Source organism: Harpia harpyja, chromosome 18 (genome assembly GCF_026419915.1).
Source record: "Harpia harpyja isolate bHarHar1 chromosome 18, bHarHar1 primary haplotype, whole genome shotgun sequence".
NCBI classification, from domain to species: domain Eukaryota; kingdom Metazoa; phylum Chordata; class Aves; order Accipitriformes; family Accipitridae; genus Harpia; species Harpia harpyja.
The window spans coordinates 9,575,097-9,591,256 of NC_068957.1; the positions used below are offsets into that span (position 1 = coordinate 9,575,097).

General features: G+C 41.3%; 1 long non-coding RNA gene across 2 annotated transcripts; it reads left to right on the top strand.

Annotated features, from left to right (window-relative positions):
* The first annotated feature begins 234 nt into the window (after positions 1 to 234).
* LOC128153976 (uncharacterized) lies at positions 235 to 15,681 on the top strand. Of its 2 annotated transcripts, XR_008239179.1 has the most exons (4): positions 235 to 854; positions 4,226 to 4,305; positions 4,575 to 4,743; positions 15,377 to 15,681. It is a non-coding gene; the product is annotated as an uncharacterized LOC128153976 (long non-coding RNA). The 2 variants fall into 2 exon arrangements; XR_008239180.1 differs by lacking the exon at positions 4,226 to 4,305.
* The last annotated feature ends 479 nt before the right edge of the window (positions 15,682 to 16,160 follow it).

Genomic DNA, 16,160 nt, shown 5'->3' on the forward strand with positions numbered 1-16,160 from the left:
GCGCCCGGCCCCCACGGCGGCATCCCTCTGCCGGGAAACGGGCGGCCCTCTCTACCGGGCGTCAGGGCCGCGCTCTGCGCATGCGCCCGCCGACGGCTCGCGCATGCGCCCTAAGCAAGACGGAAGCTCTGCTGCCGGCAGATGGGCCGTCCTCCGAGGCGGGCGGGGGGGTGGCGGCCCTCGTCCGGCCGCTCCTTCCTCCTCCTCCTCCTCCTCCTCCTCCGTCCCCTCCGCCCTCCCGGCGGGCGCGGGCCGCCCCTCCGGCCGCTCAGCGGCAGGAGCAGGTCTTGTCTGAGGCCCGGCGGTGGCTGGCTGGCCGTCTCGCAGCGGGAGAAGGGAGGGAGCGGCCCGGGCCTCTCCCCGCTGAAGCCGCCTCTTGGTGAGCGGCGCCTGAGTGGAGCCGGGCCGAAAGCAGGGAGCTCCCCGCGCTGGTCGGGAGAGGGGTGGCCTCTGGGGCGTTTGGCGATGTATGTACTGAAAGTTGTCGTAATCTAGCGCTCACCGAAAAACGCCTCAAATATGTATTAAACCCCCCAAAACCAGTTAACTTTGTTTTGGAAAATCAGTATGGCCTTTTCTGGCTTGTGTTTAAAAATGTTTTTGATGGACTAGCACAATTCTGCAGCCTTTACTGGAAAAAACCTACCGTACAGTATGTCAGACTGCGTAGTGAATGGTGTTTCTATCCAGTTCCTTTGTAGCATTAAATTTGCGTTTACTTCGTGCTTCAGAAAGCCTGGGTGCACTGACTGGCTGCTCTCATTCCGCCTCTGTCAAGAGGCTTGCTGCAGAGAGACCTAAAGGAACATCCTCTTCTTGCAACCCCAGAGCCATATCACCGACGTTTATCTCAGGTTCTGTTACTTCCTTTTAAATTTGTGACTGCATTTCGGAAGTTAAGCGCTGAGCTTGGTTATTTTAAAAATAATGGGCTTAGATAACCTGTTCAAAATGTCATACTTGTTGCCTGTTCATTTGTGTTTTATCTCACGTTTGAGTAAGCTTATACAGCCTTGTATGTGTTAGTAGAAGTCCTCGTCACACATTCTTCAAACTATTAGCGAAGCCAAGCCCAGAGGATCTGGAGACAGATTTTGTTTGTGATTCTGCTGCAATTTGTGACATGGCTGTTGTCATTATAGCATTAAATCACACATTATCTGGACGCATCGCGAGTGCCTGGTTGTCTTCAGGGACCTTCCCATTAGCTGATAGTGATATCTGGCAATCGTTAGATTGAACAGGCTAATCTTACATTAAAATGAAATGGTAACAAATGCTGCTGGAAGGGAAGATACCAGCGAAAGAAAGAATTGACACAAGGAGGCAGAAGAGGTGGTTTTGGACTTAGATATGCTACCTGCTGTGGGCTTAGCTCCTTCTAGGTGGTAGAAGAAGAGGTAGCAATGGACAAGTCTTGGACAAATTTCTTCTCTGCAGTCGCATTGGAATAATTCCTAGGGACGTGCCCCTCTCAAACCACCTTTTTTATGGCTGGTTTTCCTTTGTGTACTCATATTGGAAATATTCGCCTCACTATATTTGTTTAAATGTCCAGCTGATTTTTAGGGCACCGATATGTAACACCTGTTTAAATTTATCTCCAGAAAATTACTTGGGAATCTCTGTTATTTTGAAGGTGGAAAGAAATGAGGTTAACTTGCTTATTCAGCATTACCCAGTAAGTTGCCTGAAAAACTAAAAGCAGTCTTCACCTGTTACTTAGCTTTGTCCTTGGACTGTAGACATGCCCAACGGAATACAAAAGTAACATGGAGAAGGGGGCAGTTTTTCTGCCAGCATTCTTTTAAACTATGTTCTTATCGGTAATCCCTCTTCTGTGGACATGATTTCAGGAGTTCAGTTCTGGTTTATTATTGTGGAAGCTGCCTGTACAGTACATTTCCTCATTATTCTAGATGCGAATCAATGTGTACAGTAAGAAAAAAGCAAAAAAAATAAGGGAAAAAAGTCCATTCTGCAAAGGCTGAGGGCTACCTTCATTGCATATTCTGGAACTGATCTCATCAACCTTTTAAATGTCCTTGCATGAGGGCGAATGTTGAAAATTTTGCAGATAGTAATTAAATGCTACAAAAGTGATGAAATGCTCAGAAAAAATTGTCATAAGGAGTTGAGTGTATTTCAAAAACACTAAGATCACTTAATTATGTTATGTACATACCCTCTTGGAGACAAAATATTACATACCAGAAGACTCTTCAGCCAAGCTAGGAGAGGCATAACAAGAATGAAGGCTGAGTACTTCAGCTGAACAAATATTGGTTAGAGAGGAGAGAGCTGGGGTTTCTTTTGTCTTTTTTGTTTTTTAAGCGGAAGTAATTAGCTGTTGGAACAAATGACCCTGAGAAACAGGAGATTTTTCATTTTTAAATGAAGTCAGGGTGCCTCTCTGGAAGACATGCTAGTCAAACTCAAGTCAGTGAGCTTGACTGTAACAAGGGTTATGAAATTATATAGCAGATCAGGACAGATTATATGATGACTCTATTGGGATGGATTATCTGTTGACTCTTTCTGAACTGAAAATCCCCATAGCTCCTCACTAATCAAGATTACATTGCAAGTGAAATGCTAATAAAAGAAAAATTCAATCATATCTTAAGCCCTAGCTTCTGCAGAAAGATGAAAAAAGAACTGAAAAGTAAATGGTCTAAGTCTTCATCCAGTGCTAACAGGACTGGTAATTTATACCAGCTAAGAAGCTAGGCTTACATGCAATGTGATTTATTAAATGCCATAGCTACTTGTAGCCCTTGACAGTATTAATTAGCTAATATGATCTCTTCAAAGATGTGATTCATCTGGAGATATTCACTGGCAAATTGTAGATATGATTTTAACTCCATTGGCAACACCACAAATAGCTGACAGACTTCCACACCAGGAGCTTTCTGCACAATATATTCAACTGATAAGGCAAGGGTATGGCAAAGGCTACAAGAAAGCAAGGGCATGCCAGCACAAGTAATGGCAGTGGGGAGGGTGTGTGAGGAGATTGGTAAGCAATCATGTTGAGAGAGAAGCATGAAAACATAATGGAAGAAAAGAGAAGGAAAGGAAAGGATGAGGGCTAGACAGTCTCCAGAAACTGATAAGATGAAAAGTGCCCATATGATAAGACCTGTGACAGGGCAGCACACAAGCTTCTAAGGAACCAAAGAATTACCAGGCTTAAAAAATTGGAAACTAGAACCTTGTTTTTCATTCTGCTTTTTCAAAAGTCAAGCCTTACTAGTTTGGAAAAGAGAACAGTTATGCATAATAATTTTATCTTTTATCCAAGATAAAATACATCTACTGCAATGCATAAAGCAGCTACTAGACATGACAGTACACGTAAGCATTATCCTCAGCCAGATGCAATCATAAAACAAAGTCAAAGTAATATTAACAAGGAATTATCTTAACTTGAGAACTGTTAATAATTCAGGAGTCTAATAAAGCAGCATGCCATTTCTAAGAATACTCCTGAAGGTCTGTAGGAGTAAATCAAGAAAGATTTCTTCTGCAGTTACAATGTTTGGCTGAATGCCCAGGCAGCAAAATAGTTCCTACAAGGGACAAAGAACTAGGAAAGAAATCCCTAGTTACAGAAAACATGATAAGAGATGAAGCTAAAAAAAAAAAAAAAAAAAGGAGGTAACTAGACGGAAAGAATACAGCTCTTTGCTGTTGGACCCAACCTGCAGGTGCCACAGCTGAGAAAACCTCCACTCAATCTGCTTTTTCCCCCAAAGCAATACATAGCAAATTTAGCCCCCTATAGGATAGTAGACTTTTCCCCTTCTCTCCTCCGGAGGAAAAGCCAAGATCTGGCTGCTTAGCAGCTGCTGTCGGATCTGACAAACGCGCTGGGTGACATTTTTCTGCCTGTAAAATACCGTGGTCTCCCTACAAGCAACAAAGCCATGCTGTGCAGGGGGGATGCAGCGGGCACAGAAAAGATGGTGGAAAGAAGGACTTTGCGGGCAGGGCTGGGATTGAATGGGGGCCCCAGAGGTCTCCCTGGGATGCGACTGTGCGTGTGTGGCGCAGACACACACATCTGCACATCCACCAGGGCCTCCCACTTCATCCCATCTTCTCACCCTCATGTGCCGACAAACAGCCCGTGGTGTCCCTGGTGGCAAAGGCGATGTTCCTTGCACTCCTCCTTTTCACCATCCTGCTTGTCCTTTATGTGATCCTCTGTTGTTTGTAGGGATAAGGACAACGACTATGTCTGAGTGCAAGCGAGCTGTGCTCGGAGGCTGGAGCCAGTACCAAGCCCCAGGCTGACAGGTACTGGGTGCCAGGGGATGTGTGTTTGTGTGCATGTGTGTGTACATACCCAGGGAAATCGCTGTCTCGCACTGCCTGATCTTGCAGCTGACAACTCTTAGTGAGCGGTGTTTCTACTCAGAGCCAAATTAAATGGTTTTGTTTCCTTCTGCCTCACTGGGAATTTTCTTTAAGTGGCTTTTAACTTGCTCAGATGTTGGGGTTTTTTTTAAAAGACATTTTATTTGCATCTGAGAAGTTTTATACAGTATGGTAACTTCCATTTGCAGGACTGCTGTGGGATTTCAGACCCAAGAGAGACAGTGCAAAGTAGTTTGAGATGTGGCTAGTGCAGGATACGTGTTCATTTTGGTTGTGCCTTGTAAAATGAAAACCAAAACAACATGGTATGCAGACAGAAGACCCTGATGTCACCTCCATCCAGCAGTTCACCTTCAGGTAAATCTAATAGCATAGAAATGAAAATGATGTATTTTCCTGATCTCAGTAATTAATCCATGTGTTCCTTCACAATGCGATCCAAAAATTTATAGTGCTGCAAGAAAACAGCTGGTATTTTATAGTAAAAAAATCTGTATTAGAGTAGGTAATGAGAAAACAACAGCAATACCTTTGACCCCTAGGTAAGTCAAACATTCTGCCTTTCAATTCTAACTTGATTCCTTTGAGATTTGCCCTTTTTCTGGCTCATAGGAGATATGATATTAAAAGAGAAGCATTTTTTTATTAATTATTATATCCTGATTTTTTTACCTCTTAAATTGGATGTTGAAGCTGTGACTTTCAAATAACCTGAAACCGTTACTATGTCATTAGCCATGATTAAATTCCTGTTAAATTCGTGGTTAAGCTCAGGTGACATACTTTTGTACTGTTACCTCAGGAAAGCTAGGGATAAATTTTTGGCTTGAAGTCAAGTAACTGGCAATGGGGATTTTGGGAGCTTGCTTAGATCTTTTGGTGGTCTCAGGTTTCTTGATTGCTATGGCTAGATACTACACTTGTGAGGGTGATGTTAAGGAGAGTTGGGCAGCAAAGAAAAAACAAGGTGTTGTCTGAGCTTAAAGATGTACAAGATTTCTCCTGAGTTTACGTTTTATGGTGATTTAAGGGTGGGAGGAGGAATATGGGGAAGGGATAAAAGAAGCAGCAAGTTATCTGCTTTCTGTTAAGACTTCCTGTCTACTGCTGGTTGAGACTTAACACTAGGAATTGAACTGAATCCCCTGAGACAGTTTATATTGGAGACCAAACAGACATTTTCATTTTCATTCCATTTATCTAGTTCCTCAAATTAGTGCAAAAAGTCATATATGGTGTCTACTTTATAGTCACTGCCATTACTGCTTTCCTAAGCCATCTACTTGTATTCTTATTCTGCTTAAAAAATGTAAACCAGGAGGTTCCTTATCCTTGACTGGCCAAAGTTAAGTGAAGGAAACAAAACTTGAATCAGCCTTCTAATTTGTCAAGCTTGCTTTTCTGTTGACTGTCAGCCTTGACTCCTTTCTAACATACCTTATAATTCATGTGTCCTGTTTGCTTTATAGACTTCTCAAAGTGTCACTGTTAGACGACTGGAATACAGTAACATTTAAAGGGAGGACAGCAGCTCAGTAATAATTGACTGATGTGGCTGACAGCATGTCACATCCCAGTTTCTCAGGACGACAACTCAGGTTTGCTGATTCCCAGGTCAGGATTAAGGTGAAACGACACCAGGGATCCTTTAACTCTTGAAACTCAACTTTCATTCGCTCACAACAAGAATTAGCATGCTCACAACAATTACTGGCATGAAAATATGTCAGCAAACCGTGTAACGTGCTAACCATACGTCACCAAACAGATACTACAGGCCTAGCTTACTTGGGGATCAGTTCAGGGAAGACAATAAGGAGAGCCCTCCCGTTGGGTCACGAGGTTCAGAGCGGACCCCCTTTCTTTCTGGGCTCCTTCTCAGAGAGGAGCCGGGGGGCAGCTGGATCCACTCCTCATCCCAGACTCGGTCAGCGGTTTGTGTCTAAAGGGATAAAGTGTAGGGATTACAGAATATAAAGAGAGAGAAAAGAGAGAGATTTCAGTGGTCCCGGGTCCAGCGTTAGTCCAGTTCCGGAGGGCACGCGCACATGTGGGGCTGCGGTTTGTGTCCTTTTATCATCTCCTTGCCCCTCCTTCAGGTGGGCACTCAGACCCATTAGGCTAATTAGGTGTCACGTGCGGTTTGTGCTTCCAGAACCTTCGGGAAATGGGTCGGTGGGCTTGGGGGTCGTTTGGGGAGGAACTTCTCCCTCCCTGCAGGTACGACCGACCTTTGACCTTTGGCCATATGTGGTGAGCTGCCCAGCTCAGCCTATCAGAACACGGAACCGCACCCTGGGCCCGCCCTCCCTGCCCTGTTGCTAACGGACTTCCGTTGCCAGGCAGGGTTCCTTGTCAGGCAGGGTGCGCCATTAAGCAGAACTTGCCCCACCACAAGGTCTGAGGCATTAACTCCTTCGGTCTCTGACACAGCATGGCCATGAGCTGTTTCTAGGATTGTCTTTCATGGACTATGACAGAACGTCAAATTGTTTACAAAAAGAAGTCTCCAGGTTTGAAAATCTCCATTTGAATTTCTGTTAATTTTACTATAGGCCTTACTGTTAACGTTTATTCAGAGAGTAAACAAATTGACTGGTAATTGACAAGAGATCGCTCCATCTATTATAAAATCTTTAGACCAGCCTGTAATTTTGCACAGTTAAAAACAGTAATGATCTAATATCTACACAGATGTTACTGTCATTGGCATTACACGCAGCTGCTTAGTTTTGAAATTAGGGCCTTCAGTTTCAATCAAGATTTCAATAATTTCTGTGAGAATATTGTTTTGTGTCCTACTTGGGAAGTTAGTTTAAGGGCAAAGGCTTTAATTCTTTTTGCATCTCTCTGTTGGATGTTGTGCCCCTAAATTAATATCCTCCAGCCTCAAACCTATTTGTAGAGTTGTAGTAGTTCAGCAAGTTGCTGTTTATATTAATGCCAACCAGGACTGTGATGTGAAGCAAATTATACTACTAAAACACTATGAATGTCATAAGCTGTTCTGCCAGTGGGATGCTAGAAAATACATTGTTGTGCAGCTATTTGGCCAAAGCAGGATTTGACACAATGTTTTGACATCACCTGCAAAAGATGTATGTGGTTTAATTATATATACTCTACTTTTCCATCTTAAACTGTTCAGCTAGTTTCACTCATTACTTGTCTTCCTGTTGAGAGGAAGCTCATTTAAACAAGTCATGTTCCATGCCCCTTTTCTTATGCAATCTTTTTCCTGCCTCGCCACAGCTTCAAGGTTATTCATTTTTTATGATGCTCTGTGCTTGAGCTTTCTGCCACTCCTTTCCCTTCCACTGTGTTTAGGAGCTGTTGAAATAAAGCTGGAAAAGAAGGCATTGGATCATTGCTCTATAAATAAATCCTATCAGCTCCTAATAATGGTGATTTATCAGAGTCCATGCTTTCCTTCAAGGCCTTAATTCCATTAGGAATACACATACTGTCACACATACCATCCTGGCAAAATTAATACAATGTTCTATTCTTAAAACAAATGCATAGTATCCAGCACAAAACATGACTTTTATTTGCAGTTGTTTAACTTTCAATCCTATTGTGCTATTGGGCTACTTGGACCAGCTGAACCCGTAACCATTGAAGGATGTTCCATAAAGTTCTCAGTGAAGACATGATTCTGAGAAAAGAAGGAAGTGTCACAAAGGCTGTTTGAGAGAGCTCCAGCCAAACAGAAAACTGAATAAACTGGATTTTTGCTATCATACACACAGGGAGATGTTAGAGATGCTATCAACCTTAAAACAGCAAGAACAACCTGCAAGTCTCCTAGGCCCTCCTCTCGTACCAAATCAGTGCTGTGGGTGCCATAGCTAATATATCTGCCAGTGTCATGAGTGTTTAGAATTACGGATACTTTCAGTGGCATCTCAATTGTCATTGAAGCAGCGTGGTTTTCTCTTCTTGTGTTTCTAACTTTTGGCATAATCCTGTGCCAGATAATTTGTCAGGTCTCTACAGCATTGGAGATTTCAGTACATAGTGACCAACAAACTACCCCCACAGTAGTTTTTTGCTTTATGGTGATTGAAGTTGGAGCCAAATATGGCTCTTATAAAAATCAGTGGTGGTGGTATCCTTATTGACTCAAATGAAGTCAAAGTGAGGTCTGTTTTGTATTAACTGGAGGACACAGGTCAACCCGACCCGGGTTTAGATTTCTTTAGTTTGACCAATGTGCTATATTCATCAAGTATTTTAGGTAACGTTTTCTTCATTAATTAAAAGTAAACAGATCCAGGAGCTAGTGAGATTTGATTTTTGCTTCCTTTAATGGCTTTTTCAAACACTGTCACTATGTGACTTCTTCATTGATATTCCTGTCACATCCCTTGGAGGGTTTTGGTTTTCTAATCGCTGTTGAACTTTGTCTGTTCAAGTTAGCACAGTGCCGATTTTCATATTTTCTTTCAGCTCACACTTTGTTCTTGTTTAATTGCCAAAAGTAATAGTCATCCAAATTCTAAACACAACTAACCAAAGTGCAGATTTTCTGCCCTGCAGTAGTTTATTCTATGACTAGAATTTACCAAATAGTTTTTTAAATAGCAAAGCATCACATTTTTTTGCTATTTTTAAAATTTTTCATGTTTCTCATTACCAAAAAAATGTATCCGCAGCAGAAGTGTCCTTATATATATAGAAAAGAGAACATTTAATTTGCAGTGTTTTTGAATAAGAAATTGTATAAATTTACAATTGGGAAAAAAAGCATTAAGTAGTTTATATAATAGAAATACAGCATCTCTTTGGCTTACCTTTAAATGTTGCATTTAATTTTAATTCAGTAAACTAAGAGTGATTGTCCAGGTGGAATATTTGTTATAAAATTCCCATGGTTTTGCTCTAAAATTCATTATGTAGTTGACTAATACCATCACTTAGTCCAACACAAAGTAATTTAATTCTATAATTGGTGTTCTTATCATTGAAAAATATAGAGGTGTTTAACATGAGGTTTCTAAGTAATTTAAAAATTGCAGTACAATTCTGCTTGTGTTTTCTCTAAATTTGCTATGATTTTTGTTAACTTCTACTCCACCTCTACTTGATCAGTCCTGCATGTTATGAAGGGAAGGCAATCTGAGCTTCACCTTGACCTGATAATTCATGTGAAAAGACAGACTTGTCAACTGTTATGAAAATTAGGAGCTCTTGTCTTCACTAAACATTTGTATTTTAACTAAGGAAATTGCACTAGGAATGGAACCTTTCACCAAGAAGGACAGAGTCCGTGAGTTAAAGGAACTGATTGTGCCTACCATATTATGCCTAGGGAAATTGATAGGAATTCTGCATGCAACACTAAGCTTCTAACTATGTACGTTCCTCCTTTTTTAAGTAAAGGCACCTCGTAATTTTACCTAAAGCATTATTCAGATTAAGAACTTTAGTACCGACACAGGTCAGGTGTTCCAAGAATCTCAAGGATCTGCGTGTCTGGATAACGCTGACTTCAAATGAGATTTCTGTCCATGACTCCTCTGGGCTTCTTTCAGAAGTCAAGCCAGATAAGACAAGATAAATGCTTAAATGCCATCAAATTGAATAACAGTTTTCAGATTTTGTATACAAGAGGTGAGTTCAGTTCAGCATGCCTTGCAGCAGTGTAATAATTTGCAGCAATATAGCACGTGGGTTAAAATACTGGCACCCTGATGTAGAAACACTGCACAACATATACTTTAGCCAGTGACACAGAACAATTATAAATCAGGCTTCATTTTATCAGTAATCGGATATAACATAGCTCCTTCTGCAGTGTATTCAAGGAAAAGGATCAGGTTAAATGTCAATATGATTTTGGCAAATTTACATGGCTTTTACAGAGATAAAACACTAACCAGCTACTTGCTGCTTTTTATTCTTTGACAAGGACCTACTTATATCTCACCACATTGAAAAGACATACAAAGATATCTAAAAATCATACAACTCACTTAAGTCTCTGATTTTTCAGCCATGAAGCAAAAAACCAATTGTTAACAAAATTGGATGAGAGACAGAGAATGAAAGTGAACAAGATCAAAAGGTGAGCTTTTTTTTTTTCACCTTGGTTTCAGGTCTGAGCTCTAGTAAGATGACATTTTGGAATCATCTAGGAGCTGTCCAAATTAAATAGAAGAGAAAAATCAGAAATTATAGGTATTATAGGGTTATGTAACAACAAAAATTTTGGAAGATCAGGTTCTAGGGGGACAGAATAAGTAACCACAATTTGGGGTTCTAGATGAGCAAAGTAAGTGACCACAATTTGGGCCGTAATCTGTTTGTCTCCCATTTCTCCCTGTTCTTTAATCCCATCCTTTTATCAAAGGGGTGAAATCATCTTAGTGAAGAAACAAACACTTCTGTGCTCAATGTATTGAAACAGCATGAAAGCTTAGCCTCCAGTTGCCGCCACACTCCCTGGCCTGCTAGCTTCCAAAGGCAGACAGTAGCATTGCCCATGAGGCAGCACTGCAGAAGGGGTAACCAGATCACAACTGCTCCCTCCTTAGCAGCTTGGTTCTGTGCTTCCCTTGTGATTGCCTGGAGCAGCAGAATATTTTGCTCAGCGGAGGCTGGAATTTCTGCAAAGTGGTTTCTATTTATTTATTTTTAAAAGAAGGCTTATAACATTATCATGTTCATGAAAGTTGACAGCTAGATCAATACTTGGTTTTGGTTGCTGATGCTTGTAAAGTTACAATTCATGTTCAGTTTCACCTTTAAGACCTGCAGGGGCTTTGCCTTTATTTTACTTCCCTGGTTTTCCAGTTAATTTCTGATGGATTTTGGAGTTTTCATATCCTGCTGCTCCCCGCTATCACTACGGCTACCTCTTCCCAGCAAATCTTTTTTCGAAAGCTTATGGCTGCTGGAGCATTTCAAAGCAAAGGTGGCTCGTGAGTTTCATTTTGTGACTCAACATGGTAGATGTGAAGGTCCTTTACGTAAAAAGTGATCAGAGATATTATTTCACTTGAACAAACACATACTAGAACACATTTGTCCCTTTGTGGTTTTTACTTGAACCTTCTGGACCATAGAATACTATTGACAAATTATGGGAAAAGGAGTGTTTGGAAAGGGCATACTAGTTTGACCTGTTCATCAAACAGCTCCTGCGAAACACCTTTGAGTGTCATTGACCCAAGGAAAAATGATGGTATCCAGAAAGGACTAGTTACCTTGTTGAAGTGCCATGCTTAAAAGCACTGAGTAAACTCAGCATAGGGCCTTTGGGATCCAGTACACTGATAGCTATTATGGTAGGAGATCAAGGATGCAGGTTAGAAATAATCTCTGAGTTTTGTCTCCTTTAATACTAGCAAAAGAATGAGATGTAGAATCATTATTGTAGTAACCAGACACAAGCTATTCCATCCTGCAGTCATACTCGGGGTAGTGCCAATTTCTGAATACATGGTGGATTGTATCTTGATCTGTTACGTATTGAACTGGGAAAGTGACTGTTGTGGAAATGTGGTTCTCAAGAATTTTTCTTCTGGTGGACCAGAAAGTCTGCTGCGGAGCTTCTTGTGTACTGGGGTCATACCTGGCACTTGATGTTCTGCTTCTGGAGGTATAGGCCATTTTCAGCACATGAAACAGTGTTACTCCTGGGTAGCTGTAGATCGGCTTGTATGGTGTTGCCAATCAGAATTTGGAAACTACTGGCATAGTAACAGAACCAGTCTCCTACTGTGTACACAGTAAACTCAGAGCAGTGCAAGAAATGCCTACAGTGGCTGTGAGCAAAAATTTTTTTTGTAGTTCTGAATCTTCTGCCTCACAGATCTGTTCCCTAAGGTGAACTGTGGAGAAGGGAGATAGTAGAGAAAGGAAGAATTTGATCTTGTCAGAAGACATTGTTACTCACTATTACAATTGCTAGTTCTGTGTCTCTTGGTCTTACTACTGTTCTGTTTTAGTCAAGCATGATAAAAAGTGTCATTAAAAGAATCCTAAAGAGTAGCAAGTCCTTGCTAATTTCTAAAAGGCTTTATCCTAACCTTGAGCAATTTTTAAATCTGCCTTGCTCTGCCCCATTACAGATCCCTGCTTATCCTCTCCTGTGCTTCCGCCTTCATGACACTTGCTTTGCATCCCACAGTTTGCACATATACGGGAGGCAGGGTCTGCGTCTTTGCAGGAATCGCTTCTCTCATGTTTTGTAAGTAGAATGACACTACAGAAAACATCACCTTAGTCAGAGCAAAGTAGTCATGTACTTTGGTGTCCTTGTCAAATTACTAATTGCAAGGTTTTAATGTTTGAAATGGAGAGTTGCTTAACAGAAGAAGGTGACCTCCCTGTTAGCAATACCTGAATACTGATGAGCTTGTTCACTTCCCCTCTAAGGCAGTTGTAACAGGGGAATAGAGGGTCACTTAGATTTCACTGTTAATAATAAATGGGGGTCAGATTATTTTTGGTTTTTTTAACTTGTGCTGATTTTGGCTGGGATAGAGTTAATTTTCTTCACAGTAGCTAGTATGGGGCTATGTTTTGGATTTGTGCTGAAAACAGTGTTGATAATACAGGGATGTTTTCATTATTGCTGAGCAGTGCTTACACGGAGCCAAGGCCTTTTCTGCTCCTCACCCCACCCCACCAGCGAGGAGGCTGGGGAGGCACAAGGAGTTGGGAGGGGACACAGCTGGGGCAGCTGACCCCAACTGACCAGAGAGATATTCCAGACCATAGGATGTCATGATCAATATATAAAGCTGGGGGAAGAAGGAGGAAGGCGGGGGGGGATGTTCAGACTTACGGTGTTATGTCTTCCCAAGTAACAGTTACGTGTGGTGGAGCCCTGCTTTCCTGGAGATGGCTGAACACCTGCCTGCCCATGGGAAGTGGTGAATAAATTCCTCGTTTTGCTTTGCTTGCATGCACAGGTTTTGCTTTACCTATTAAACTGTCTTTATCTCAACCCATGAGTTTTCTCACTTTCGCTCTTCTGATTCTCTCCCCCGTCCCACTGTGGGGGGAGTGAGCAAGCAGCTGCATGGGCCTTAGTTGCTGGCTGTGGTTAAACCGTGACACAACTGTATTTTGTAACTACACTGAGTCATCCAAAATACCCTCTAAAATCCTCAGCAACTATTAATCCAGAATAGCAAACAAAACAGAGTTTGTAAATGTTTAAATAATAGAGGAGTCCTTGCCAGCTACCCACATTGAAAAATTCAGTAGTATGACATGACATCTTGTTTACACAGGCTTTCCTGTTTGCAGGCCTTATCTCTTTATTGTACTCACCATGTAACTTGAGAAATTGCCTGTGTCAAGGCTTATGTGCATGAAAGTTATTTCTTAGGGGCTACGCTGCAGTGTGCTTGCCTGCCCTCACTAAGCACTTGGGACAGCGTGATTTCTTTGAGCATTACCTGAATTGTAGGCACACTTCCTGAAATGGGTGCAGGGAGGGTCAGGAAGAACTCCAGTTCCTCAATCCACTCATCTCTTCTCTGGCCAACACATCAGAGACGGATCTGGTAGTATCTAATTTGCCACATTTACAGGCCAAACAGGAAATGGGAGAAACCATGACTGAGGTGTGCCTTTGATTCATAGCTTTTGGTGGTGGTAACAGCACCTGCCTTACCTATTGCCCAGTACTCTGAAGTCAGTCCAAATAGTATCTTAGAAACAGCTCTGATACTACATGTGCTTGGGAAAACTCATTGTGTGAGATCACTAACCTAGGACTTGGGGGAGAGAGAGAGCGCGCGCACGCTGCAGGTGAACAGATCTGCGTGACTCACCTCAGCCATGGAGCAATGACTGTATATGAAATGAACGCTTGTAATGAGTGTTTTTTGATTACGAATATATTATCTAAGGCCTACAATGTATTTTCTAGTGCATAGCTCTGCAGATTAGACTGCAAGGACAGACTACAATGGTATCTTATCATTTATCATAAGAATGTTAACAAACTGAAAGTCTATGCAGATGCCTCTGATACTATGTTTTTAGCTTATCCTTGAGTGCTGATGTTCACAGATGACTTAGAAGTATGTTTGCTTTGGTTCTGAAAGTAGATCTATGGAATCTTTCAGAAATAAAAATCCTGTTTAGAGATTTATAAACATTATGTCTCGGGGGTTCAGGTGTCTCCATGTTTGCTATAGGTATTTCACTTCCTCACCATACATGCCAGAGAAGGCTACAGATATTAATGTAGGTGTTAATATTTTTAACAGGTCTCTCTCATTTTCTTCATAGCAGCTTGTACAGAAATAAATTTCATCAGTCCATAAACCAAAAAGGAAAACAGTACTTTTTTTGAAACAAATCAGTTTAGGGATAAATAAATTTGCCCGTCAGAAGCTTCCTGTAGTGATTAGTCAAATACTTTCTATAATGCATGAGAAATAAATGATAATCTCTTTCTGATTAGTTGTATTGATTCATTGAAAACAGCATCGCTCTCTGAGAATTTGAGTGAACTGATCACAGCGCCCAACCATTTGTTGGTGAAAACCTGTTTTCTTAGAATTACTGAGTGATGCAGAAAAATTCCTTAGACTTGCTAATGAATCTAACGTGGCATTTGCAGTTACTGTTTTGAGCCAAATGCAACTTCTGGTGAAATCACTGGGGGACATGTGCAAGGACAGATTACATACGTGATGAGCCAAGGCATCCTTCCAGGCAGAGCTCAATACCTGGGTTATGTTATATTGCCTGACCATATTCACTTAGTCTTAAAAACACACTTTATCTTCCTTGTCAGAGGAAACAGAACATGAAAACCTGCAAATCTTAATATTAGTTTCGATTCCCATCTTGGAAGCTATTCCTTAGCATGTTGTCCTCCATCCAGCAGAGGCGGATTAAAGCCATTTTGCAGCATAGGGAAACAGCAGAGAAAGCCAAGTTGATCACATACTTTGTAAAGCAAAATAAAATTATTTCTCTGATACTTGCATTAATTTCTTTATAACCTATTCCTCAGATGCTGACTTGAGAGACTGTTAAATATTAGTTTCTTGGGTTTTGGCTCAAGAAGTCTGAACACTAGGGAAGTACAGTTTCCAAATGAAACTGATGAAATCCTCCCTTAAACAGAAGTGTACATGTGGAAACTTTCTTGGAAAGCATCCCCAGGAATCAAGATGCTACTTTGTAAGATCTACTATGTGTCTGATAGTTCAGCCACTTCTTACAGAGTTGCATTAATAGGATTTTTCCCACTAAAAATATCGCTGTGCTGAATTTTTACCATGTCTTAATGCGGGTCTGTCATAGAAAATAGCTGATTTTAAGATATTTAGCTGTTATGTTGATGGCCTCATCTACATTACTAACACTTGTGCAAGCACTGCTGTAGACCCCCAAACCTTCAGTATATGCCTCAGCATATTGCTAAGCTATCAGATTGTCAGATTTGATACTCAGTGGTGGTGGTAAGTGAAGGAGACTGACATTCATAAGGGCTTCTGGGACTTCTAGCAGAATGACTAAGGAGGAGTGTTGTATTAGGTATCTCCAGTTCAGGCAAGGTTTAGGTTTAACCTTTCCCATTACAGTCCTGACTCATCACACCCAATACAGCAGTGGTTTAGTTCAGGAGCTGAATAACAGGCAGCCCAAATGACCATACATCCAGGGTGGAGTGGACATCTGAGCTGTGAGACCAGTTTGTCAAAGACACACTATTAGGGCTGTGATTTTAGTGTCTGCAATCATTCACCTGGCATCATCCCAGTTGGCTTTTCAGAACTTGTGTGCTGTTTGAA